Source organism: Pseudophryne corroboree, unplaced genomic scaffold (assembly GCF_028390025.1).
Source record: "Pseudophryne corroboree isolate aPseCor3 unplaced genomic scaffold, aPseCor3.hap2 scaffold_401, whole genome shotgun sequence".
Lineage (NCBI taxonomy): Eukaryota > Metazoa > Chordata > Amphibia > Anura > Myobatrachidae > Pseudophryne > Pseudophryne corroboree.
In genome coordinates, this window is record NW_026970041.1 from 198038 (window position 1) to 225335 (window position 27298).

Consider the following 27298-nt stretch of genomic DNA (forward strand, 5'->3'; position numbering starts at 1 on the left):
ACCTGACGCACACTCATGTACACACGCAGTACCTGACGCACACTCATGTACACGCGCAGCACCTAATGCACACTCATGTACACGCGCAGCACCTGACGCACACTCATGTACACGCGCATCACCTGACACAGACATACGTATTCATGCACAGCACCAGACATACACTTGTACACACGCGGAGCACCTGATACTCACACACATATACACCCGCAACACCTGACACACACACACACACACACACACACACGCACGCGGCAGCTGACGCATACACACGCACCATCAGACACACTCATATATACACGCAGCACCTGACACACACATACACACAGGAGCTGACACACACATACACAGGCAGCACCTGACACACACACACATATACACGCGCAGCACCTGACACCACGCACTCACACGTACAAGCAATGCATTTCACGCCTACCTCCAGCCTCAGTTACAGGCTGCTGCCGCCTACCCCCCTCCCTGCATCAGCTGCAAAGGCAGCAAAATATTTTGACCAAAGTCTAAAGGCCCGTACACATTAAACGATGTCGCTCTGTGAGCTACATCGTCTAATGTTTCCCCTCCCGGGCCGGCCGGCGGCCGACTGTACACACTGAGCGATATGACCGCTCATATCGCTCAGTGACGTCACGCCCCCGCCAGCCCTGCATGAAGGTCGTGGACGACAGTCCACATCCTTCCTGCATGCCCTACCGACAGCGAAGATTGTTGCCGACCCGCGGGGCCGCGCATCGTTTGTCGCTGGCTGCATACACACTTAACGATAAAATGAGCGACGTCGCTCATTAAATCGTTAAGTGTGTACGGACCTTAAACAATTTGGTTTGGTTAATAAAATAATTTTGCACAGAACAGTGATGTTATACGAACATTTTCATTAAACATTTAAAAAATCAAATGTTTATTCTTTAAGTGAAATTTTACATTTCTGAATAAAAAAAATAAATTTAAAAAAAGCGATGAAATTCCATAGACAAAAAACCTTACGGTTTCACATGTCCCATTAAGGCTTCTTAGACATGATCGAAATTTCAGAAACCTGTTGTAACTCTTCCACTCAAACTCCAAAAAGCAATGAAATTCCAATCATTAAGGCTGACGCCTTAATGGACGTGTTCCTTGCGCAATACAGATATGGTATGCCATCACAGCCTGTGGGTAAGTGCAGATTCAGCACTCTCACAGAGTGAGATTGCTGTCACTCACACAATGGTGGAGCTGCTAATTCACAGATTTGTGTGCTCATTGGAATACACACATGCAGTCTATGCAACTGAAGGTCTGAGCGGAAGACAAAGCTGCTCAGATGAGGTAAGAGTGTTGTTGATTGGAGGGAGGAGAGCGGTGTGGATGGGGGAACAGAAGTGTGTGGATAGAGGGAACACTAAGCAGCACTAATGGGGGGGACAGAGAAACACAGGGGGTAATTCAGACCGCAGCAGCAGCAGCGATTGAAGTCTGAATTAGTTTGTGAGGTACGCACGTGCAATGGCCGCACTGCGCGTGCGTACCCCAGGAGCCCAGTGAGATGCTATCACCCTGCCTGATTGATAGGCAGAGGTGGTTGCGGGGAAGGAGGGGGGCGTGCAAACAGCGTTAGAATGCCATTGGCAGGGCATGGTCTGCACAACGGAGGCGTTTCCGGACCACTGGGGGGTGGGCTGTGGCGGTTATCCCCCTGCCAAGAGTGCAGGATCCACTAAATTTACCTTCAGGATGTCAGCTACATGAATAGGGTAAGAGTGGTGTGGATAGGGGGTAGATTAAGCAGCAAGTATGGGAAGGGAGACAGAGCGGTGCAGATGGGGGAAATGGTGCAGATGGGTTGAAAACACTGGCATGGATGGGTAGAAAACTGGTGCAGATGGGAGAGAAGACAGTGTGCCATGTACTGGAGGAGGCGGAGTGACGTTGAAGAAGGAAACACTGAGCAGCACAGAGAGAAGGTAACGGTGGTACAGACAATGCACAGGTGGGGAAAGACAGATGGTACAGATAAGTTAGTACAGACTAGCACAGATGGGAGAACACAGCAGTAGGGATTGGGGAAGACCGGGCAGCATGGGGGTGTATAGGGGAAGTAAGTGTAGATGCATAGACCGTAGATGGGGTATTATAGTTTAGCAATTAACCAAGATGTTTGAGGGAGCTAAATGTGTATACTAAGTGAGATGGATGTATGGAGTTAGAAGGATGTTGTAACAAGGTGGCTTTGTTGTGTTGACTGAATGGGATGGTTGTGGGCACTGTGTGGGATGGGAGCACCACAAAACTGCTCAGACCTTCAGTTGCATAGACTGCATGTGTGTATTCCAATGAGCACACAAATCTGTGAATTAGCAGCTCCACCATTGTGTGAGTGACAGCAATCTCACTCTGTGAGAGTGCTGAATCTGCACTTACCCACAGGCTGTGATGGCATACCATATCTGTATTGCGCAAGGAACACGTCCATTAAGGCGTCAGCCTTAATGATCGGAATTTCATTGCTTTTTGGAGTTTGAGTGGAAGAGTTACAACAGGCTTCTGAAATTTCGATCATGTCTAAGAAGCCTTAATGGGACATGTGAAACCGTAAGGTTTTTTGTCTATGGAATATATATATATATATATATATATATCACAAACATATATGATTCATACATATATCACACACACATACATGATACATACATGAGAAAGACCTGGGATGGTGATGAGGCCAGGGCCCCCTGCTGATGTTGCGTTGAGGTTCAATCCCACCCAGGGACCTAATTGACCTTGTTATCAGATTTTGGTGATCTTTAAGTAGACAAGTCAAATTTCATACCCCCTGTTATGGTGTAGGGTACCTGGCCTTCTCTGATGTAATCAGAGTTAGATTTGATTCAGTGATTTTATAAAAACATCTAGGAAGCACAATTTAGCAGTGGGTTGCAGAGAAAAAGAAATATGCTGGCAAAAAAATCAAATTGCGTGATTAAACAGCTCTTCATTTTCTGGCTTTATTTTTATGCTAACAAATTTGTTCTCTGAAAAGTGTCCACAAAGCCAAGTCTCTGATTAACACCTTTGTAGGGATGGTTTTTCACCTATTACTAAATTAAACTTGCTTCATTGGAAAGGCAGCAAGATGCATCCTCATTTCAATGTCTACTGAAATAATACAGGTTGACACCAGGAAACATTAACGCCACTGCATCCTTGCTGCTTTCTCATGTGGAAGTCTGTTTAATGTGAAAACAAGGTGATATCTAATTAGCACACAGGTAAGGAATTAAGAAAATCTTTATTTAAGGGTGAAGATGTTTCTCACAAAATCGTTGCCCCAATGCATCATTGAAATTCAAGCTGGAAAGATGATTTTAATATATCACTTGTACATTTTGTATTGCTCTTCTGGTGACAATGTAGTTTGTTTTTGTCAATTACCATTTTAATAATAGGGTAAAGAAAATGAAGTGGATTTTTGAAAGAAAACAATACTGTCAATATACTATTAAAACAAATTAAAATGGTAAAAGTTATTGTACTTTAAGTAAAAATAAAAGAGCCAAAATATCAATCCCAGTTTTGGATTACTTTAATTAACAAAAAAAAAATGCATATAGCAGAGGATAGTTTCAATCTGCCTACCTCTGGGTTATGGGCCTAGCATGCTTCCATTGCAGTACTCTGCTGCACATGTAAGTGCAAGAGATCCTGAAGCACTCACTCATCATGGGAAAGTACCAATGTGTTTCTTCGTTGGTTGATGGAAGAAACATCTTACAAAAACTCTCCAGATTATTGACTTTTTAAAGTTTTTCTAGGAAACGTTTTAGATGAATGCTTATTAGCCTTTGTCAGTATGAACTTTTGCAAAGTGTCTCTGTGGCGCAATCAGTTAGTATGTACGGCTATTAACCAAAAGGTTGGTGGTTCAATCCCACCCAGGGACCTAATTGACCTTGTTATCAGATTTTGGTGATCTTTAAGTAGACAAGTCAAATTTCATACCCCCTGTTATGGTGTAGGGTACCTGGCCTTCTCTGATGTAATCAGAGTTAGATTTGATTCAGTGATTTTATAAAAACATCTAGGAAGCACAATTTAGCAGTGGGTTGCAGAGAAAAAGAAATATGCTGGCAAAAAAATCAAATTGCGTGATTAAACAGCTCTTCATTTTCTGGCTTTATTTTTATGCTAACAAATTTGTTCTCTGAAAAGTGTCCACAAAGCACAGCTCTGGGGGGTTTTCTCCTATATTAACTGCGTGTGTGTCAGGCGCTGCATGTGTGTCAGGCGCTGCGTGTGTGTCAGGCGCTGCGTGTGTGTCAGGCGCTGCGTGTGTGTCAGGCGCTGCGTGTCTGCGTGTGTGTCAGGCGCTGCGTGTCTGCGTGTGTGTCAGGCGCTGCGTGTCTGCGTGTGTGTCAGGCGCTGCGTGTCTGTGTGTCAGGTGCTGCGTGTGTGTGTCAGGTGCTGCGTGTGTGTGTGTCAGATGCTGCGTGTCTGCGTGTGTGTCAGGTGCTGCGTGTGAGTATGTCAGGTGCTGCGTGTGTCAGGAGCATGTGAGTGTCAGGTGCGTGTGTGTGTCAGGCGCTGCGTGTGTCAGGCGCTGCGTGTGTCAGGCGCGTGTGTGTCAGGCGCTGCCTGTGCGTCAGGCGCTGCGTGTCTGTGTGTGTCAGGCGCTGCGTGTCTGTGTGTGTCAGGCGCTGCGTGTGTGTCAGGCGCTGCCTGTGCGTGTGTGCCAGGCGCTGCCTGTGCGTGTGTGTCAGGCGCCGCGTGTCTGTCAGGCGCCGCGTGTCTGTCAGGCGCCGCGTGTGCGTCAGGCGCCGCGTGTGCGTCAGGCGCCGCGTGTGCGTCAGGCGCCGCGTGTCTATGTGCGTCAGGCACCGCGTGTGAGTGTGTGCGTGTGTGTCAGGTCCGTGTGAGTGTCAGGTGCTGCGTCTGTGTGTGCGTGTGTCAGGTGCTGCGTGTGAGTGTGTGCGCGTGTGTCAGGTCCGTGTGAGTGTCAGGTGCTGTGTGTGTCTGTGTCAGGTGCTGTGTGTGTGCGTGTGTGTCAGGTGCTGTGTGTGTGTGTGTGTCAGGTGCTGTGTGCGTGTGCGTCAGGCGCTGCATATGCGTATGCGTGTCAGGCGTTGCATGTCTGTGTGTCAGGCGCTGCGTGTCTGGGGGGGGTGGCCGGACACACAGCAGAGAGGGGGGGGGGGTGGCTGGACACACAGCAGAGAGGGGAGGGTGACCGGACACACGGCAGGGAGGGGAGGGGGTAGGGGGTGGCCGAACACAGCAGGAAGAGGGGGGAGTTGCCGAACACACAGCAGGGGAGGGGAGGGGATGGTGGCCAGACAAACAGCAGGGGAGGGGAGGGGGGGGGAGGGTAGGCCGGACACACAGCAGGTGAGGGGGGGGGGGTGGCTGGACACACAGCAGGGAGGGGGGGTAGGCAGGACACACAGCAGGGGAGGGGAGGGTGGCCGGACAAAAAGCAGGGAGGGGGGGGTAGGCCGGACACACAGCAGGGGAGGGGGGGTGGCTGGACACACAGCAGGTGAGGGGGGGGCTGGACACACAGCAGGTGAGGGGGGGGGGCTGGACACGCAGCAGGTGAGGGGGGGGGGCTGGACACGCAGCAGGGGAGGGGGGGGTAGGCCGGACACACAGCAGGGGAGGGGAGGGTGGCCGGACACACAGCATGGGAGGGGAGGGTGGCCGGACACACAGCAGGGGAGGGGAGGGTGGCCGGACACACAGCAGGGAAGGGGAGGGTGGCCGGACACACAGCAGGGAAGGGGAGGGTGGCCGGACAAACAGCAGGGAGGGGGGGGGGTAGGCCGGACACACAGCAGGGGAGGAGGGGGGGGCTGGACACACAGCAGGTGAGGGGGGGGGCTGGACACACAGCAGGTGAGGGGGGGGTAGGCCGGTCACACAGCAGGGAGGGGGGGGGGGTAGGCCGCCGGACACACAGCAGGGGAGGGGAGGGTGGCCGGACAAACAGCAGGGAAGGGGGGGTAGGCCGGACACACAGCAGGTGAGGGGGGGGGTGGCTGGACACACAGCAGGTGAGGGGGGGGTCTGGACACACAGCAGGGAGGGGGGGGGGTAGGCCGGACAAACAGCAGGGAGGGGGGGGGTAGGCCGGACACACAGCAGGGAGGGGGGGGGGGCTGGACACACAGCAGGGGGGGGTAGGCCAGACACACAGCAGGTGAGGGGGGGGTGGCTGGACACACAGCAGGGAGGGGGGGGGGTAGGCCGGACACACAGCAGGTGAGGGGGGGGGGCTGGACACACAGCAGGTGAGGGGGGGGGGGCTGGACACACAGCAGGTGAGGGGGGGGGGGGTAGGCCGGACACACAGCAGGTGAGGGGGGGGTGGCTGGACACACAGCAGGGAGGGAAGGGGGTAGCCTTATTATAATAACCGTGTGGGGGAGGAGTCTGCGGCGGTGGGTGAATGAGATGTGGGGGCAGGCTGCTAAGGGTGCAGGGGAGGAGGGGAAGGGAGCCGGATGGATCTGAATGTGAGCCGCACGTAAGGGACCATACTGATCCTCCCCACCTCAGCCCGCTGGTGCTGCTGCTGCTGCTGCCTGACTTCTTCCGTGCAGCACAGCTGTCTTCTCCGGCTGCCGCTGCCGCTCCCGCACCCGCTTCAGGTGTGGGGGTAAAACACCGCTCAGTAGGCAAGCGCTGTCAGTCAGGAGTCAGCGCTGCACCGGATGTCTCTTCTGGATGTCCTCTGACTTTCTCCTGCGGCGCAACTCCAGCTATTCCTCCCGCTGCGGCTCCCACTTCGGGTAAGGGGACCATATTGCTCAGTAGTGAGCACTTTCGGTAAGCCTGCGGCTGCTATGCCGCTACCCCTCTCCTCCACAGTCCTAATGGGTCGCTGCAGTCTGTAAGGGACCGCAGGTGCACACACCCAGGAACCGCTGGCTCTCCTCCCGCCGCCAGCAGCTACTTTTATAACCTCAGCCTGCACGAGACCCCTTCCCTCACTCACTCTCGCTCTCCTGGCGGCCACTGCGCAGCCGCAACAAATTGAAAAGCCTTATCTCTATAATGGGGCATATTTCTCTTAATTAAAAAAACCCTATAACTTTCTGAAAAACCACAACCCCAAAAGGCACTACACTGGGGCATACTCTATCTAGTAAAACAAACCCCAAGTCTTAATTCGTCCTCTATCCGGAGTTATGCCTTCCCAAAAAATATCTAATTCACTCTATAGGAAAACGGTGTCAAAAAGCCACAAAGGAAGTCACAGAAAAAAACTGACAGTTGGAACTTTAGGTTACTCCCAATTCCTCATTTTTTATTATTTTGCCCTGAAATTTGGCATGCAGCACCGGGTGACGATTCTACACGCCCATGCCAAATTTCAGCTCAGTACGTCCAATCAGTTTTGAGGTGTAGCCCCTCAAACACCATGCCCCCATCTCAGAAGTTCCCTATGGGAGAATTCCGTTTGTTCGATTCAGCCTTAATATAAGGGCACGACCGTGCCCTTATAATATCTATCTATCTATCTATCTATCTATCTATCTATCTATCTATCTATCTATCGTATGTGTGTGTATATATACATCTATACATACATGCGCTAACACCTGGACATACACTGATGTACCCACACCTAATATCCATACATACACGCCCTGACACCTGGACATACACCAACATTCCCACACCTGCATCTATACATAAACATGCTGACACCTGGACATACACCAACGTACAAGCACCTGCATCTATATATACACGCGCTGACAAATGGACATACACCGACGTACCCACACTTGCATCTATACATACATGCACTGACATCTGGACATACAAGCACCTGCATCTATACATACACGCGCTGACACCTGAACCTACACTGACCTTCCCACACCTGCATCTATACATACACATTCTGACACCTGGACATACACAGACGTACCCACACCTGCATCTATACATACACGCGTTGACACCTGGACGTACACTGACGTACACACACCTACATCTATATATGCATGGATGCAAATGTGGGTACGTCTGTATACGTCCAGGTGTTAGCATGTGTATGTATAGATGTTAGGTGTGGGTACATCAGTGTATGTCCAGGTGTCAGCACATGTATGTATAGATTCACATGTGGGTAAGCCGGTGTACGTCCACGTGTCAGCATGTGTAGGTATAGATGCAGGTGTGGGTACGTTGGTGTACGTTTAGGGGTCAGCGTGTTAATGTATAGATGTTGGTGTGTGTATGTCAGTGTACGTACAGATATAGGTGTGTGTGTGTGTATGTATGTATGTATGTATATGTATAGAGGAAGGTGTGATACATACATATAACACATACATGATAGATACATACATATATCACACACACGATAGATAGATAGATAGATAGATAGATAGATAGATAGATAGATAGATAGAACACATACATACAAGATAGATACATACATACATACATACATACATGATAGATACATATATATACACACACATACGATAGATAGATAGATAGATAGATAGATAGATAGATAGATAGATAGATAGATAGATAGATAGATAGATAGATATATCACAAACATATATGATTCATACATATATCACACACACATACATGATACATACATGAGAAAGATGAGGCCAGGGCCCCCTGCTGATGTTGCGTTGAGGAAGGCAGTGTTCCAGGGCGGATGCCAGTCGGGGAGAGCGCCGCGCAGCCCGGGAAAAATACTGCTGAGGAGCTACATCTGGAAGAGCCCCTGGGAGGGAGAGTGCCACATGCCCCATCCTGCGCGGCAGACTCTGCAGGCCTGCACATGGGAAGGGAGGTCTCTGGCCACACGTACTCACCCTTCTGCTGAAGCCCTCTCCAGCGGGGAGCGGGGCCAGGATGAACCTCAACCTGTGAGAACTATCTTCATGATCAAGAGATCTCATATGCAAGATAAGTATGTGTTGGGATAGGGCTGGGGAGGGTGGCTGCTCGGGCACACCCCCGTCAAGTTAAGGAGATTTAACTGAGGAAGCACAAGGGAACTCTCGTCTGGGGACAACAACTGCAGGGAGACCACAAGTTAGGACATGTGTCGGACATTAAACCATATGCAACAACTATTGCAAGCATTCCTGGGGGAAGGTCTGCAGCAGACGGATTTGCATACGGTGATGTCATCCAAGCAGTGGGCCAAAGTTGGCTGGAACCCTCATCTGTATATGAAAAGAGAAAAGGGGCATGCAGGGCATGGCGGCCTTTTGCGGCGCTTGGATAACCCCAAGTTTGCATTAAACACCCCCACCCTCCTTCGGTGTGGGGCTCATGTTGGCCATGCCCAAGCCCCTGAAGCATTCAAGCTGATTTCTTGCAGCAGCTGGGCACTGTAACAGCTTCAGAGCTGCTCTACAAGACAAGTAAAAGGGTGTGGGCCCTGCAGCACCACCTGTAGTTTGCATACACACATATATAGGACAGCATCTCTTATATGCCCCAGGGTCAATAAAATAGTATCCTTGTCTAGGCTATCCATCCCCTCAGATAAGGTATTTGTCCATGCCGCTACAGCACTACACACCCAGGCCGACGCAATTGCCGGTCTGAGTAAGGTACCTGAATGTGTATAAATGGACTTCAGGGTAATCTCCTGTTTGCGGTCAGCACACTCTTTGAGGGTAGCCGTATCCTGGGACGGGAGGGCTACCTTCTTGGATAAGCGTGTTAATGCTTTGTCCACCCTAGGGGAGGATTCCCATCGTAACCTATCCGTTGATGGGAAAGGATACGCCATAAGAATCCTTTTGGAAATCTGCAGTCTTTTATCTGGAGATTCCCAAGCTTTTTCACATAACTCGTTCAGCTCGTGTGAGGGGGGAAAGGTTACCTCAGGCTTCTTTCCCTTGTACATATGTACCCTCTTGTCAGCGACAGGGGGTTCCTCTGTGATGTGCAAAACATCTTTTATTGCCATAATCATAAATCGAATGGATTTTGCCAATTTTGGCTGTAACTTTGCATCATCGTAATCGACACTGGAGTCAGAATCCGTGTCGGTATCTGTGTCAACAATCTGGGATAGTGGGCGCTTATGAGACCCTGACAGTCCCTGCAACATAGGATCAGGCATGGGTTGAAACCCTGACTGTCCCAAAGCTTCTGCCTTGTCTAATCTTTTGTGCAATGAGTTTACACTAGCATTTAAAACATTCCACATATCCATCCAATCAGCTGTCGGCGGAGACACCACATTCATTTGCTCCCGCTCCTCTCTAATATAGCCTTCTTCCTCAGACATGTCGACACACGTGTACCGACACACTTCACACACAGGGAATGCTTTTTCTGAAGACAGTTTCCCCACAAGGCCCTTTGGAGAGACAGAGAGAGAGTATGCCAGCACACCCCCCAGCGCTATATAACCCAGGAATAAAACAGTAACTTAATGTTTGCCCAGTGGTGCTGCTGTATGTAATTTGCGAATTATGTGCCCCCCCCCCCCCCTCTTTTCAACCCTCTTGTCTAACGTGGTATAAGCAGGGTAGAGTCCGGGGAGCTTCCTCTCAGCGGTGCTGTGGAGAAAAAATGGCGCTGGTGAGTGCTGAGGGAGAAGCCCCGCCCCCTCGGAGGCGGGCTTCTGTCCCGCTTAAACTGTAAAATTGGTGGGGGCTTATACATATATAAAGTGCCCAGCTGTATATATGTTATATTTTTGCGAAAGAGGTTTATATTGCTGCCCAGGGCGCCCCCCCTGCGCCCTGCACCCTTACAGTGACCGGAGTATGTGAGGTGTATGGGAGCAAAGGCGCACAGCTGCAGTGCTGTGCGTTACCTCAGTGAAGATCATGAAGTCTTCTGCCGCCTCTGAAGTCTTCTTTTCTTCTCATACTCACCCGGCTTCTATCTTCCGGCTCTGCGAGGGGGACGGCGGCGCGGCTCTGGGACGGACGGCGAGGGTGAGATCCTGCGTACCAATCCCACTGGAGCTAATGGTGTCCAGTAGCCTAAGAAGCAGGACCTTGCAACTCAGAGAGTAGGGCTGCTTCTCTCCCCTCAGTCCCTCGATGAGGGAGTCTGTTGCCAGCAGTGCTCCCTGAAAATTAAAAACCTAACAAAATACTTTCTGTCAGAAAGCTCAGGAGAGCTCCTGAAAAGCACCCAGTCTCCACTGGGTACAGTATCAAACTGAGGTCTGGAGGAGGGGCATAGAGGGAGGAGCCAGTGCACACCCAGAACTAAAGTCTTTCTTAAAGTGCCCATGTCTCCTGCGGAGCCCGTCTATCCCCATGGTCCTTACGGAGTCCCCAGCATCCTCTAGGACGGTAGAGAAAATAGGATTTTAATACCTACCGGTACATCCTTTTCTCTTAGTCCGTAGAGGATGCTGGGCACCCGTCCCAGTGCGTACTGTGTCTGCAGTTATTAAATGGCCCTTAACTCCAGAACATTTATGTGGAGATGAAAACATCCAAGGAAGACTTGACCATCTTCCTTGGATGTTTTCCCCCTGTGTGACTGCTCTCCAGCCTCAGAGGGTTGCATCCGTGGTCCCTAGGATCCCGTCCTGGATCCCGAACCATCGCCCCTCTAGGTGGTGAGAACTGTGCAGCCACCAATGGAGTGAGATTCTGGTCTTGGAAGACAGGATTATCCTCCGGTGCATGTGTAGGTGGGATCCGGACCACTTGTCCAACAGGTCCCACTGGAACACTCTGGCATGGAACCTGCCAAACTGAATGGCCTCGTAGGCCGCAACCATCTTCCCCAGCAACTGAATGCATTGATGGATTAACACTCTTGCTGGTTTCAGAATTTGTTTGACCAGACTCTGGATCTCCAGAGCCTTTCCACTAGAAGAAAACCTCTTCTGTGTCCAGTATCACTCCCAAAAACAACAACCGCGTCATTGGGACCAACTGCGATTTTGGCAAGTTTAGGAGCCAACCATGTTGTTGAAGAACTGTCAGGGAGAGTAGATGTTTTGCACCAACTGGTCCCTGGATCTCGCCTTTATCAGGAGATCATCCAAGTACGGGATAATTGTGACTCCTTGCTTGCGAAGGAGAACCATCATTTCCGCCATCACCCTGGTGAAAATCCTCGGAGCCGTGGACAGACCAAACGGCAACGTCTGAAATTGGTAATGACAATCCTGAATTGCAAACCTCAGGTAGCTTGATTCAGTGGCTAAATGGGAACATATAAGTAGGCATCCTTTATGTCTACCAAAACCATGAAATCTCCTTTATCCCCCGGACTGGAGATCACTACCCTGAGAGATTCCATCTTGAAATTGAATTTCTTTAGGTAGAAATTAAGGGATTTCAGATTTAAGATTGGTCTGACTGAGCCGTCCGGCTTCGGGACCACGAAGAGGCTTGAATAAAAACCTTCTCCCTGCTGACTAAGGCTGATTTGAACAATCGGTGAGGGGGAACGTCTTGAAACCCCAGTTTGTACCCTTGGGACACTATTTGTAAAGCCCACGAGTCCAGGTCCCAATGAATCCAGAACTGACTGAAGAGTTTTAGACGTGCCCCCCACTGGTGCGGGCTCCTGCAAGAGAGCCCCAGCGTCATGCAGTGGATTTGGTAAAAGCAGAGGACGATCTCTGCTCCTGCGATCTTGAAGAGGCTACAGACCTCTTCCCTCTTTTCCTTCCTCTACCTGCAAAGAAAGGGGAATCTTAACTTCTTGCATATCTATTGGGCCGAAATGACTGCGTCAGATAATGATGCGTCTTCATCCGTTGAGAGGGAACATAGGGCAAGAAGGATGACTTACCTGCGGGAGCTGCCGAGATCAAATTAACTAGGCCGTCGCCAAACAAGGCTTCACCTTCATAGGGAAGAGACTCCCTTTCTTCTTGGAGTCAGCATCAGCATTCCCTTGGTGAATCCACAATGCCCTCCTATCCGAGACTGCCATGAAATTGGCCCGTGAGCACTTGTGCCCGGTGTAGGATTTTTAAATATGTGTAGTTTACTGTATGCAAAGGTTTAAAACCTTTTAGGAACTGAGATCTAAGGTGTATTACATGTAGTTTAAAAAAAACAAAAAAGGTTTATTTTATGGCAGTAGTTTCCAAACTGGGGTTCTTGCACTGGTAGCATAGTTTGGTGGTCCAGGACCAATTAAAATTATTTATACTTTATTAAATTGGCAAAACCATTCCCTCACAACATAACTGAACCTGAGGATGACATGCTATAAACACAATTTACTTAATTTTATATTTTTTTCTGAATTTCTCAATAAAAAAAACTTTGGCCTAGGGGTGCCGTGAAACAAATTGTGATACTCTAGGGCAGGGGTGTCAAACCCATGGGCCGCATGCCGCCCCCAATGCATCCTTTTGTGGCCCACAGGCCGGGGTCCGACAGGGGTCCTTTTGTGGCCCGATCACCTTGCTTAGAGCGAGGGCAGGAGAGTGCAGCCAGAGTCTTTGCTTTCTATGTGCGGCACCATCTTCCCGAAGAGATCACCGGGAAGATAGTGCCCCTTCCACTGGCTACAGCACAGGTATACTGGGGTGGGGTAGCAAACTGGGGGCCCCAATGGGCCCCTCCAGCAGTCCCTCTACCAAAACACGTCTTTTGGTGGTTTTGCGGTGTTGTTATAACTACATGGTGACGATACTGTAGCACAGAGATTTTCAACCATTTACAACTCACGTCACACAGAACAAGATTTAAATATTGACATGGCACACTGAAATATAATGGTGATGCATGGTGCAGTATCGTGTCCTAGGATGTCATGTCGCAGCTTCTCCATAGGTAACGCCTGAACAGGCCCGGTGACAGGGGGGACAAAGGGGACACTTGTTCAGGGCTCCAAGTATTGAGAACAGAAATAATGGGGCCACAGTGCCAATATTGCTTTTTAAAGTGTATCCACCAACTGCTCAATTTAAGCAGGAAAACAATTAACAGGCCAACTAAACCCTCCCCCCTCCTTTTACCCCATCACTTTGTCCAGTCCCTGTGGTCCATACTGTATTGCCATTATTATGCATGTTGCTGTGCTGGCCCTTTTCTGAATGTCCCTGCCACCGCCACCGAAGAGCTGGATAGCCCAGTATGAAAACCACCTGCCGGCCTCACTGACGGTCCGAGTCAAAGGCTCCATTTTTTTTTAAAGATCCCTCTGCCAAGTTAAGGGGGGGTTGAGGGGGCCCCAGAGATATCAGTGTACTGGGCCCCGAGATTTCTGTTGCTGGCCCTGACCCTCAGGGGCGTATCTACCCCTTGGCCAGGATGGCACTTGCCAGGGGCACCATCCAGCTGTGCCAACCGTGGCTAAGGGATAGAGTTCTGCAGTCTCGAAAGGGCGCTATGGCAATCAGCGTGGGACTGACCAATTAGACGGTGAGGGAAGGATACTGAAATTGTCCCAACCCTGTTACAGTTTGAAACGCCCCTCAACTGCTGTCCACTGCTTCACTCCTAGCTCTGCCCCTTTGAAATTATTAATCCCTACCCCCCGGTAGGCAGAGTTCTCCAGGCCCATACTCAGGAGTCACCACTGCTGTACATTATGTGCCGGTTGTAGAGGCAGAGCGGGGAACATCAGAGAACGCCACAAATTACACAGTGGGCAAGGAGATGGCTGGAGACAGCTGCACAGCCATGCCTTGCAAGTTCGAGAGAGCTGTTGAATTTCAGCACTTCAAGTCAGAGCCTGCCCCCTGCTGCCCAAGCAGTCCGTGACAGTTAGTGTCGAGGAGGGGGGGATTTGTGCATGTGTGCTATCAGTGTGTGTGTGGGGGGGTGGAGGATGTGTGTGACTGTGAGGGAGCTGTCAGTGTCAGTGGGGAGAGGAGCAGGAGGGAGTTGTCAGTGTGTGGAAGTGATGAGAGTTGTCAGTACTGGGGAAATGTGTGTGTGTGTACTAGATTTAGGAGTGTGTGTTTGTGAGAGGTTTCAGTTGGGGAATTAGAGTTCATACAGTAATTAAATGTTTTCATATTGAGAACTACATCTCCCAGCATATACAGTGTGCTGGGGATGCTAACAAGCTTTATTTAAAAGTTTAAAAAACATTGCTTTTATGACTGCAATGGTTAAAAAGGGAGAGATATAAATCAATTTATCAGTGAATGATCGCAGTTTGAGCTGTTACATTTTACTGAACCACCTATCCCTCCACACTCACTACCTGTCCTCAGGATACATTTACCATCCCGGCAGACGGTATACCGGCGGTCATTTGACCGATGTTGGAATCCTGACACCACTTGGGAGACTGGTGCCGGCACACAGACAGCCAACATCCCGAAGGCGAGTATTGGAGGGAGGGTTAGGACCGGAGGAGGGGGTGTTAGGGAAGGCACTAGGAGGTGGGGGGGGGGGGTTAGTCCTAGCTGCCACCCCCTGAGGGTTAGCCCTATCCGCCACCCCCCCCAGAGGGTTAGGATTAGGATTAGGTATCATGTGACTGCTGGAATCCCGAGCGCCGGATGCCATACCCAACCCCCTTTACTTTTTCAGGCATTTCTATCTCTCCTCTCTCTATGGTGTTCCGATTGCTCACTTTCCCTTGTGCTTTTCTCTCTCTCTCTCTCTCTCCTTTGGTTAGAGCATCAGTTTCTGTAGTCCACTTTATCCTTATTTTCTCTAACGTCCTAAGTGGATGCTGGGGACTCCGTAAGGACCATGGGGAATAGCGGCTCCGCAGGAGACTGGGCACATCTAAAGAAAGCTTTAGGACTAGCTGGTGTGCACTGGCTCCTCCCCCTATGACCCTCCTCCAAGCCTCAGTTAGATTTCTGTGCCCGACGAGAAGGGTGCACACTAGGGGCTCTCCTGAGCTTCTTAGTGAAAGTTTTAGTTTAGGTTTGTTATTTTCAGTGAGACCTGCTGGCAACAGGCTCACTGCATCGAGGGACTAAGGGGAGAAGAAGCGAACTCACCTGCGTGCAGAGTGGATTGGGCTTCTTGGCTACTGGACATTAGCTCCAGAGGGACGATCACAGGTCCAGCCTGGATGGGTCCCGGAGCCGCGCCGCCGGCCCCCTTACAGAGCCAGAAGAGCGAAGAGGTCCGGAAAAATCGGCGGCAGAAGACGTTCCTGTCTTCAATAAGGTAGCGCACAGCACTGCAGCTGTGCGCCATTGCTCTCAGCACACTTCATACTCCGGTCACTGAGGGTGCAGGGCGCTGGGGGGGGCGCCCTGAGACGCAATAAAACACGACAGAAATACCTTACATGGCAAAAAATACATCACATATAGCTCCTGGGCTATATGGATGCATTTAACCCCTGCCAAAATATACAAAAAACCGGGAGATAAGGCCGCCGGAAAGGGGACGGAGCCTATCTCCTCAGCACACTGGCACCATTTTCCCTCACAGCTCAGTTGGAGGGAAGCTCCCCTGGCTCTCCCCTGCAGTCACTACACTACAGAAAGGGTTAAAAAAGAGAGGGGGGCACTAATTAGGCGCAGTATTAAAACATACAGCAGCTATAAGGGGAAAAACACTTATATAAGGTTATCCCTGTATATATATAGCGCTCTGGTGTGTGCTGGCATACTCTCCCTCTGTCTCCCCAAAGGGCTAGTGGGGTCCTGTCCTCTATCAGAGCATTCCCTGTGTGTGTGCTGTGTGTCGGTACGTTTGTGTCGACATATATGAGGAGAAAAATGATGTTGAGACGGAGTGTCTGTAACAGTGATGTCACCCCCTAGGGGGTCGACACCTGAGTGGATGTACTGTTGAAAATTACGTGACAGTGTCAGCTCTATATAAAAACAGTGGTTGACATGAGACAGCCGGCTACTCAGCTTGTGCCTGTCCAGACGTCTCATAGGCCGTCAGGGGCTCTAAAGCGGCCGTTACCTCAGATCGTTACCTCAGATGGCAGATACAGACGCCGACATGGATACTGACTCCTGTGTCGACGGTGAAGAGACAACCGTGATTTCCAGTAGGGCCACACGTTACATGATTGATACAATGGAAAATGTTTTTATACATTTCTGATAATACGAGTACCACCAAAAAGGGGTATTATGTTCGGTGGGGGAAAAACTACCTGTAGTTTTCCTAAATCTGAAAAATAAAATGAGGTGTGTGATGATGCGTGGGTTTCCCCCCGATAACACTTGATAATTTCTTAAAAAGTATTGGCTGCATACCCTTTCCCGCCAGAGGTTAGGGTGCGTTGGGAAACACCCCCTAGGGGGGATAAGGCGCTCACACGCTTGTAAGAACAAGGGCTCTACCCTCTCATGAGATGGCCGCCCTTAAGGATCCTGCTGATAGAAAGCAGGAGGGTATCCAAAAATGTATTTACACACATACTGGTGTTATACTGCGACCAGCTATCGCCTCAGCCTGGAGGTGCAGTGCTGGGTTGGCATGGTCGGATTCCCTGACTGGAAATATTGATATCCTAGATAAGGATAGTATATTATTGCCTATAGAGCATTTAAAAGATGCATTTCTATATATGCATGATGCACAGCGGAATAATTGCCGACTGGCATCAAGTATAAGTGCGTTGTCCAATTCTACCAGTAAAATGGTCAGGTGATGCGGATTCCAAACGGCATTTGGAAGTATTGCCTTTGAAAGGGGACATTTGGGGTCGGTCCTTTAGACCTGGTGGCCACGGCAACAGCTGGGAAATCCACGTTTGTACCCCAGGTCGCCTCTCAAAATAAGACGCCGTATTATCAGGCGCAGTCCTTTGTTGGCAAGCGGACAAAAGGTTCCTCTTTTCTGCTCGTGACAGACGGAGAGGAAAAAGGCTGCAGAGATCAGCCAGTTCCCAGGAACAGAAACCCTTTCCCGCCTCTGCCAAGCCCTCAGTATGACGCTAGGGCTATACAAGCTCAGGCACGGTGGGGGCCCGTTCTCAATGAATTTCAGTGCGCAGTGGGCTCACTCGCAAGTAGACCCCTGGATCCTTCAGGTAATATCTCAGGGGTACATATTGGAATTCGAGACGTCTCCCCCTCGCCGTTTCCAAAAGTTGGCTTTACCGACGTCTCCCTCTGACAGGGAGGCAGTTTTGGAAGCCATTCACAAGCTGTATTCCCAGCAGGTGATAATCAAGGTACCCCTCCTGCAACAGGGAACGGGGTATTATTCCACACTATTGTGGTACCGAAGCCAGACGGCTCGGTGAGACCGATTCTAAATCTAAAATCTAAAATCTTTGAACACTTACATACAGAGGTTCAAATTCAAGATTGAGTCACTCAGAGTAGTGATTGCGAACCTGGAAGAAGGGGACTACATGATGTCTCGGGACATCAAGGATGCTTACCTTCATGTCAAAATTTACCCTTCTCACCAAGGGTACCTCAGGTTATGGTACAGAACTGTCACTATCAGTTCAGACGCTGCCGTAGGGATGGTCCACGGCACCCCGGGTCTTTACCAAGGTAATGGACGAAATGATATCCCTTCGAAGGAAGGGAATTTTAGTTATCCCTTACTTGGACGATTCCCTGATAAGGGTAAGATCCAGGGAACAGTTGGAGGTCGGTGTAGCACTATCTCAGGTAGTGTTGCGGCAGCACGATTGGATTCTCAATATTCCAAAATCGCAGCTGGTTCCGACGACTTGTCTTCTGTTTCTTAGGGATGATCCTGGACACAGTCCAGAAAAAAGGTGTTTCTCCCGGAAGAGAAAGCCAGGGAGTTATCCGAGCTAATCAGGAACCTCCTAAAACCGAACCAAGTCTCAGTGCATCAATGCACAAGGGTTCTGGGAAAAAATGATGGCTTCATACGAAGCAATCCCATTCGTTAGATTCCACGCAAGAACTTTCCAGTGGAACCTACTGGACAAATGGTCCGGGTCGCATTTTCAGATGCATCAGCGGATAACCCTGTCACCAAGGACAAGGGTATCCATCCTGTGGTGGTTGCAGAGTGCTCATCTTCTAGAGGGCCGCAGATTCGGCATTCAGGACTGGGTCCTGGTGACCACGGATGCCAGCCTGCGAGGCTGGGGAGCAGTCACACAGGGAAGGAATATCCAGGGCTTAGGGTCAAGCCGGGATACATCACTTCACATAAATATCCTGAAGCTAAGGGCCATTTACAATGCTCTAAGCTTAGCAAGACCTCTGCTTCAAGGTCAGCCGGTGTTGATCCAGTCGGACAACATCATGGCAGTCACCCACGTAAACAGACAGGGTGGCACAAGAAGCAGGAGGGCAATGGCAGAAGCTGCAAGGATTCTTCGCTGGGCGGAAAATCATGTGATAGCACTGTCAATAGTATTCATTCCGGGAGTGGACAACTGCTAATAAGCATACATCTAGAACGTTTCCTAGAAAAACATTAAAAAATCAATAATCTGGAGAGTTTTTGTATGTATAGATGCAAGTGTGGGTACGTCGGTGTATGTCCATTTGTCAGCGCGTGTATATATAGATGCAGGTGCTTGTACGTTGGTGTATGTCCAGGTGTCAGCATGTGTATGTATAGATGCAGGTGTGGGAATGTTGGTGTATGTCCAGGTGTCAGGGCGTGTATGTATGGATATTAGGTGTGGGTACATCAGTGTATGTCCAGGTGTTAGCGCATGTATGTATAGATGTATATATACACACACATACGATAGATAGATAGATAGATAGATAGATAGATAGATAGATAGATAGATAGATAGATAGAGAGATAGATAGCTAGATACATATTATAAGGGCACGGTCGTGCCCTTATATTAAGGCTGAATCGAACAAACGGAATTCTCCCATAGGGAACTTCTGAGATGGGGGCATGGTGTTTGAGGGGCTACACCTCAAAACTGATTGGACGTACTGAGCTGAAATTTGGCATGGGCGTGTAGAATCGTCACCCGGTGCTGCATGCCAAATTTCAGGGCAAAATAATAAAAAATGAGGAATTGGGAGTAACCTAAAGTTCCAACTGTCAGTTTTTTTCTGTGACTTCCTTTGTGGCTTTTTGACACCGTTTTCCTATAGAGTGAATTAGATATTTTTTGGGAAGGCATAACTCCGGATAGAGGACGAATTAAGACTTGGGGTTTGTTTTACTAGATAGAGTATGCCCCAGTGTAGTGCCTTTTGGGGTTGTGGTTTTTCAGAAAGTTATAGGGTTTTTTTAATTAAGAGAAATATGCCCCATTATAGAGATAGGGCTTTTCAATTTGTTGCGGCTGCGCAGTGGCCGCCAGGAGAGCGAGAGTGAGTGAGGGAAGGGGTCTCGTGCAGGCTGAGGTTATAAAAGTAGCTGCTGGCGGCGGGAGGAGAGCCAGCGGTTCCTGGGTGTGTGCACCTGCGGTCCCTTACAGACTGCAGCGACCCATTAGGACTGTGGAGGAGAGGGGTAGCGGCATAGCAGCCGCAGGCTTACCGAAAGTGCTCACTACTGAGCAATATGGTCCCCTTACCCGAAGTGGGAGCCGCAGCGGGAGGAATAGCTGGAGTTGCGCCGCAGGAGAAAGTCAGAGGACATCCAGAAGAGACATCCGGTGCAGCGCTGACTCCTGACTGACAGCGCTTGCCTACTGAGCGGTGTTTTACCCCCACACCTGAAGCGGGTGCGGGAGCGGCAGCGGCAGCCGGAGAAGACAGCTGTGCTGCACGGAAGAAGTCAGGCAGCAGCAGCAGCAGCACCAGCGGGCTGAGGTGGGGAGGATCAGTATGGTCCCTTACGTGCGGCTCACATTCAGATCCATCCGGCTCCCTTCCCCTCCTCCCCTGCACCCTTAGCAGCCTGCCCCCACATCTCATTCACCCACCGCCGCAGACTCCTCCCCCACACGGTTATTATAATAAGGCTACCCCCTTCCCTCCCTGCTGTGTGTCCAGCCACCCCCCCCCCCCTCACCTGCTGTGTGTCCGGCCTACCCCCCCCCTCACCTGCTGTGTGTCCAGCCCCCCCCCTCACCTGCTGTGTGTCCAGCCCCCCCCCCCTCACCTGCTGTGTGTCCGGCCTACCCCCCCCCCTCCCTGCTGTGTGTCCAGCCCCCCCCCTCACCTGCTGTGTGTCTGGCCTACCCCCCCCCCCCTGCTGTGTGTCCAGCCCCCCCCCCCCTCCCTGCTGTGTGTCCGGCCTACCCCCTCCCCCCTCCCTGCTGTTTGTCCGGCCTACCCCCCCCCCTCCCTGCTGTGTGTCCAGACCCCCCCCCTCACCTGCTGTGTGTCCAGCCACCCCCCCCCCCTCACCAGCTGTGTGTCCGGCCTACCCCCCCCTCCCTGCTGTTTGTCCGGCCACCCTCCCCTCCCCTGCTGTGTGTCCGGCGGCCTACCCCCCCCCCTCCCTGCTGTGTGTCCGGCCTACCCCCCCCCTCACCTGCTGTGTGTCCAGCCCCCCCCCTCACCTGCTGTGTGTCCAGCCCCCTCCTCCTCCCCTGCTGTGTGTCCGGCCTACCCCCCCCCCCTCCCTGCTGTTTGTCCGGCCACCCTCCCCTTCCCTGCTGTGTGTCCGGCCACCCTCCCCTCCCCTGCTGTGTGTCCGGCCACCCTCCCCTCCCCTGCTGTGTGTCCGTCCACCCTCCCCTCCCCTGCTGTGTGTCCGGCCACCCTCCCCTCCCCTGCTGTGTGTCCGGCCACCCTCCCCTCCCCTGCTGTGTGTCCGGCCTACCCCCCCCCTCCCCTGCTGCGTGTCCAGCCCCCCCCCTCACCTGCTGCGTGTCCAGCCCCCCCCTCACCTGCTGCGTGTCCAGCCCCCCCCCCTCACCTGCTGCGTGTCCAGCCCCCCCCCCCTCACCTGCTGTGTGTCCAGCCCCCCCCCCCTCACCTGCTGTGTGTCCAGCCCCCCCCCCCCTCACCTGCTGTGTGTCCAGCCCCCCCCCCCCTCACCTGCTGTGTGTCCAGCCCCCCCCCCCCCTCACCTGCTGTGTGTCCAGCCCCCCCCCCTCACCTGCTGTGTGTCCAGCCCCCCCCCTCACCTGCTGGTGTGTCCAGCCCCCCCCCCCCCCTCACCTGCTGTGTGTCCAGCCCCCCCCCCTCACCTGCTGTGTGTCCAGCCACCCCCCCTCCCCTGCTGTGTGTCCGGCCTACCCCCCCCCCCCTCCCTGCTTTTTGTCCGGCCACCCCTCCCCTCCCCTGCTGTGTGTCCTGCCTACCCCCCCTCCCTGCTGTGTGTCCAGCCACCCCCCCCCCCTCACCTGCTGTGTGTCCGGCCTACCCTCCCCCCCCTCCCCTCCCTGCTGTTTGTCTGGCCACCATCCCCTCCCCTGCTGTGTGTTCGCAACTCCCCCCTCTTCCTGCTGTGTTCGGCCACCCCTACCCCCTCCCCTCCCTGCCGTGTGTCCGGTCACCCTCCCCTCTCTGCTGTGTGTCCAGCACCCCCCCCCTCTCAGCTGTGTGTCCGGCAACCCCCCCCCAGACACGCAGCGCCTGACACACACAGACATGCAAACGCCTGACACGCATACGCATATGCAGCGCTGGACGCACACGCACACAGCACTGACACACACACACACACACACACAGCACCTGACACACACGCACACACACAGCACCTGACACACACACACACAGCACCTGACACTCACACGGACCTGACACACGCGCACACACTCACACGCAGCACCTGACACACGCACACACAGACGCAGCACCTGACACTCACACGGACCTGACACACACGCACACACTCACACGCGGCGCCTGACGCACATAGACACGCGGCGCTGACGCACATAGACATGCGGCGCCTGATGCACACGCGGCGCCTGACGCACACGCGGCGCCTGACGCACACGCGGCGCCTGACAGACACGCGGCGCCTGACAGACACGCGGCGCCTGACACACACGCACAGGCAGCGCCTGGCACACATGCACAGGCAGCGCCTGACACACACGCAGCGCCTGACACACACAGACACGCAGCGCCTGACACACACAGACACGCAGCGCCTGACGCACAGGCAGCGCCTGACACACGCAGCGCCTGACACACGCAGCGCCTGACACACGCAGCGCCTGACACACACACGCACCAGACACTCACATGCTCCTGACACACGCAGCACCTGACATACTCACACGCAGCACCTGACACACACGCAGACACGTAGCATCTGACACACACACACGCAGCACCTGACACACACACGCAGCACCTGACACACAAACACGCAGACACGCAGCGCCTGACACACACGCAGACACGCAGCGCCTGACACACACGCAGACACGCAGCGCCTGACACACATGCAGCGCCTGACACACACGCAGCGCCTGACACACACGCAGCGCCTGACACACACGCAGACACGCAGCGCCTGACAGACACGCAGCGCCTGACAGACACGCAGCGCCTGACAGACACGCAGCGCCTGACACACACGCAGACACGCAGCGCCTGACACACACGCAGCGCCTGACACACACGCAGCGCCTGACACACACGCAGACACGCAGCGCCTGACACACACGCAGACACGCAGCGCCTGACACACACGCAGACACGCAGCGCCTGACACACACGCAGACACGCAGCGCCTGACACACACGCAGACACGCAGCACCTGACACACACGCAGACACGCAGCGCCTGACACACACGCAGACACGCAGCGCCTGACACACGCAGACACGCAGCACCTGACAGACACGCACACACACACACACACACACAGCACCTGACACAGATATGCAGCGCCTGACACACACACGCAGACATACAGCGCCTGACACACACACACACGCAGACATGCAGCACCTGACACACACATGCAGCACCTGACAGACACACACACCCACACACACACACAGACATGCAGCACCTGACACACCCACACACACACACATGCATCACCTGACACACCCACACACACAGACATGCATCACCTGACACACCCACACACATATACAGACATGCAGCACCTGACACACACACATACACACACACACAGACATGCAGCGCCTGACACACACACACATACAGACATGCAGCACCTGACACATACAAACATGCAGCACCTGACACACACACACACACGCAGCACCTGACACACATATATACATGTGGCATTTAACGCGCACACGCACAGCACCTGACACACAATCATATACACTCAGAGCACCTAACACACACATACACTCGCAGCACCTCACACACACTCGTATACACACGCAGCACCTGCCACTCACACATATATACACATGCAGCACCTGCCACTCCCACATACATGAACAGCACCTGACACACACATACACGCGCAGCACCTGACAGTCACACACATACAGATGCGACAGCTGACACAAACACATACACGCTCAACACCTGACACCCACGTGGCAGCTGACGCATACAAATGCAGCACCTGAAATACACACATATACACGTGCAGCACCTGAGACACACACATACACGTACAGCACCTGAGACACACACACACACACATGTATGTACACGCGCGGCTCCAGGCACACACATACGTACGTACACACGCGGCACTTGACACACACACGTACACGCGCGGCACCTGACACACACACACACACACGTACGTACATGTGTGGCACCTGACACACACACGTATGCACACGTGTGGCTCCTGACACACACGCGCGTTGCTCCTGACACACACACATGTACGTACGCGCTCGGCTCCTGACACACACACGTATGTATACGCGCGGCACCTGAAACCTACACGTATGTACGTATACGCGCGGCTCCTGACACCCTCACGCATGTACACGCGTGGCTCCTGGCACACACACACACACGTGCGGCACCTGACACATACACGCGTGTACGTACACACATGCACAGCACCTGACATACACACATGTAGGTACGCGCCACCTGACACACACACACACACGTACACGCACGACACCTGACACACACGTACGTACGTACGTACGCGCACGGCACCTGACACACACGTACATACTAGTGATGAGTGGGTTCGGTTCGTCGGAATCCGGACCCCCCGAACTTCACCCATTTTACATGGGTCCGAGGCAGGTTCGAACCTTCCCGCCTTGCTCGGCTAACCCGAGCGCGCCCGAACGTCATCATCCCGCTGTCGGATTCCCGCGAGAATCGGATGTCTGCATTCGTGGAAAGGGGTCCCATGTGTAAACATGGGACCCCTTTCAGTCCGTCTGGTCCGGGTGTTCGGTTTGTTGTTTTGCCAAGTACGTGGAGTTAATCTGGAACCTGGATCAGGTGAGTATAATTATCTTTTATTTTCAGGTACCCGTGGATTCTACTTGGAGAAGAGGACCGACTGCTTCGTGTCAACATAGGTAAGTATGTGTGTGTCGGCAGGTGTGAAATAAAGTTATACTTTCACGGTGTCTGTGTCCTGTTTTTATTTGGGTATTTTTTCCCCAGTAGAACTACAGGTACCAGCGGGCCCGTTTTTCTCCCGCATGCTGGTACTTGTGGTTCTCAAAGTACCAGATTGCGGGGGAGGCTTGCTGGGACTTGTAGTACTACTGGAAAAAACAATATTCTTTCAATTTTCTCAAGGCTATCAGCCTCCCATCCGCAGCCCTTGGATGGGGGGGACAGCCTCGGGCTTCACCCCTGGCCCTTGGGTGGCTGGGGGGGGGACCCCTTGATTGAAGGGGTCCCCACTCCCCCAGGGTACCCCGGCCAGGGGTGACTAGTTGGATATTTAATGCCACGGCCGCAGGGCACTGTATAAAAGTGACCCCCGGCTGTGGCATTATCTGTCCAGCTAGTGGAGCCCGATGCTGGTGTAAAAATAATGGGGGACCCTACTCTTTTTGTCCCCCGTATTTTTTGCACCAGCACCAGGCGCAGAGCCCGGAGCTGGTTTTAAAAATACGGGGGATCCCCTGTCCGTTTTTCCCCCGGATTTTTAGAACCAGGACCGGCTCGAAGAGCCCGAGGCTGGTTATGCTTTGGAGGGGGGACCCCACGCAATTTTTCTTTTCCGGGTTTTTCACATTCCATTTAAAAAAAAAATAATAATAATAATAATCTTTTAAAAAATATATAAATAATACTTGTGCCTCCAAAAAAGACAAACCAAGTACCTAATCCCTTCTAATATAAATAGATATGCTATTACCCCCAAAAAATATTATTTTTTATTAGATTCCGCCTGCAAAGTGTGGCGGATTGAAAATGACGAATTTACTGTTTAAAAGCACTGTTGTCGAATTTACAAACTTCAATTGAATATACTTTTGTTGAATTGCCGCATTTGTACCATTGCAGAAAAGTCGAATTTGTCAAATGTCGAATTTTAAAAAGTCGAATTTTGAAAGGATGCAAGAATAGGCCCCGCCCCCTTCTTCACATCAGCCGTCCCCTTCTACCCCTGTACCTTGCTCTCTCCTGTCTGTGCTCTCTCCCGTCTGTAGGACTAGGCCCCGCCCCCTTCTTACCCTCCAGTGACTGCTCTCTCCTGACAAGTGGACCAGGCCTGCCCCCTACACGCTGCTGGTGTCTTCATTGTTACTTGGTCTGGAGCTCCGTTGGGGAGAGAACTCACGTGAGCTCATTAAGAATGAGGAACTGGGATGTTTTAATTTTATTGTGAGTAGTGTAGTGTGGTGATGTAGTATGTTGTATGGGGGGTATAGTGTAACTATGAAGTGCAGCATATGGGAGGGCTATAGCATAGTGATGTAGTGTGGCATATGGGGGGTGGTAGCGCATAGGCGTGCGTACAGGGGGTGCCTGGTGCGCACAGGCACTCCCTAATGTCCAGCACCGCTGCACGCCACGCTTGCTGTGGCACAGTGATCGCTGAGTGTGTGATCGGTGGAGCCTAGCCTGTAGCTCATTTCCGTACCTCCCACCACCGCTGCGCCCGCCCCCCCTCTGCCTGCTGCTAAAACTATGCTGAGTGCATTCGTCGGCGGCCTCACTGGGGGGACTGGTGTCACCTTGCAATGTGACGTGGTGATGTCCGCCTATGCTCTCCTCCCGCCCACCCGTGCTTTCCTCCCGCTGCGGTCTCTCAGTCCTAGTGTGCCGCGGCTGCCACACCACTGGCAGTGTTCCTCTAGGCACCACTGGCAGTGTTCCTCTAGGGGGGACTGGGAGCCGCCGGCAGACACATTCTGCTGAGACTTACTTGTCAGTGCGGGTTCCGGATGGCAGGCGGCGGGTGGGAGGGCAGACGGGGAGCAGGTGTCACAAGGAGTGTGTGGGTAACTAATTCACAATACTTCCGCTCAACGTGGCACTGCTGGTCCTTCATCTCCCATGTCTCTTCACCAGGTGGCGGGCGGCACGGAAATTAAGTGATGTGTTGTGCAGCAGTCAGTGTGAAGTGACTGTGAGTAACACTGATGGTGCTGATGATGTTGCTGCAGAATCGGGAAGCAATTAATTCATAAATATAATGTACTCAGTGTATTATACATACATAAACAT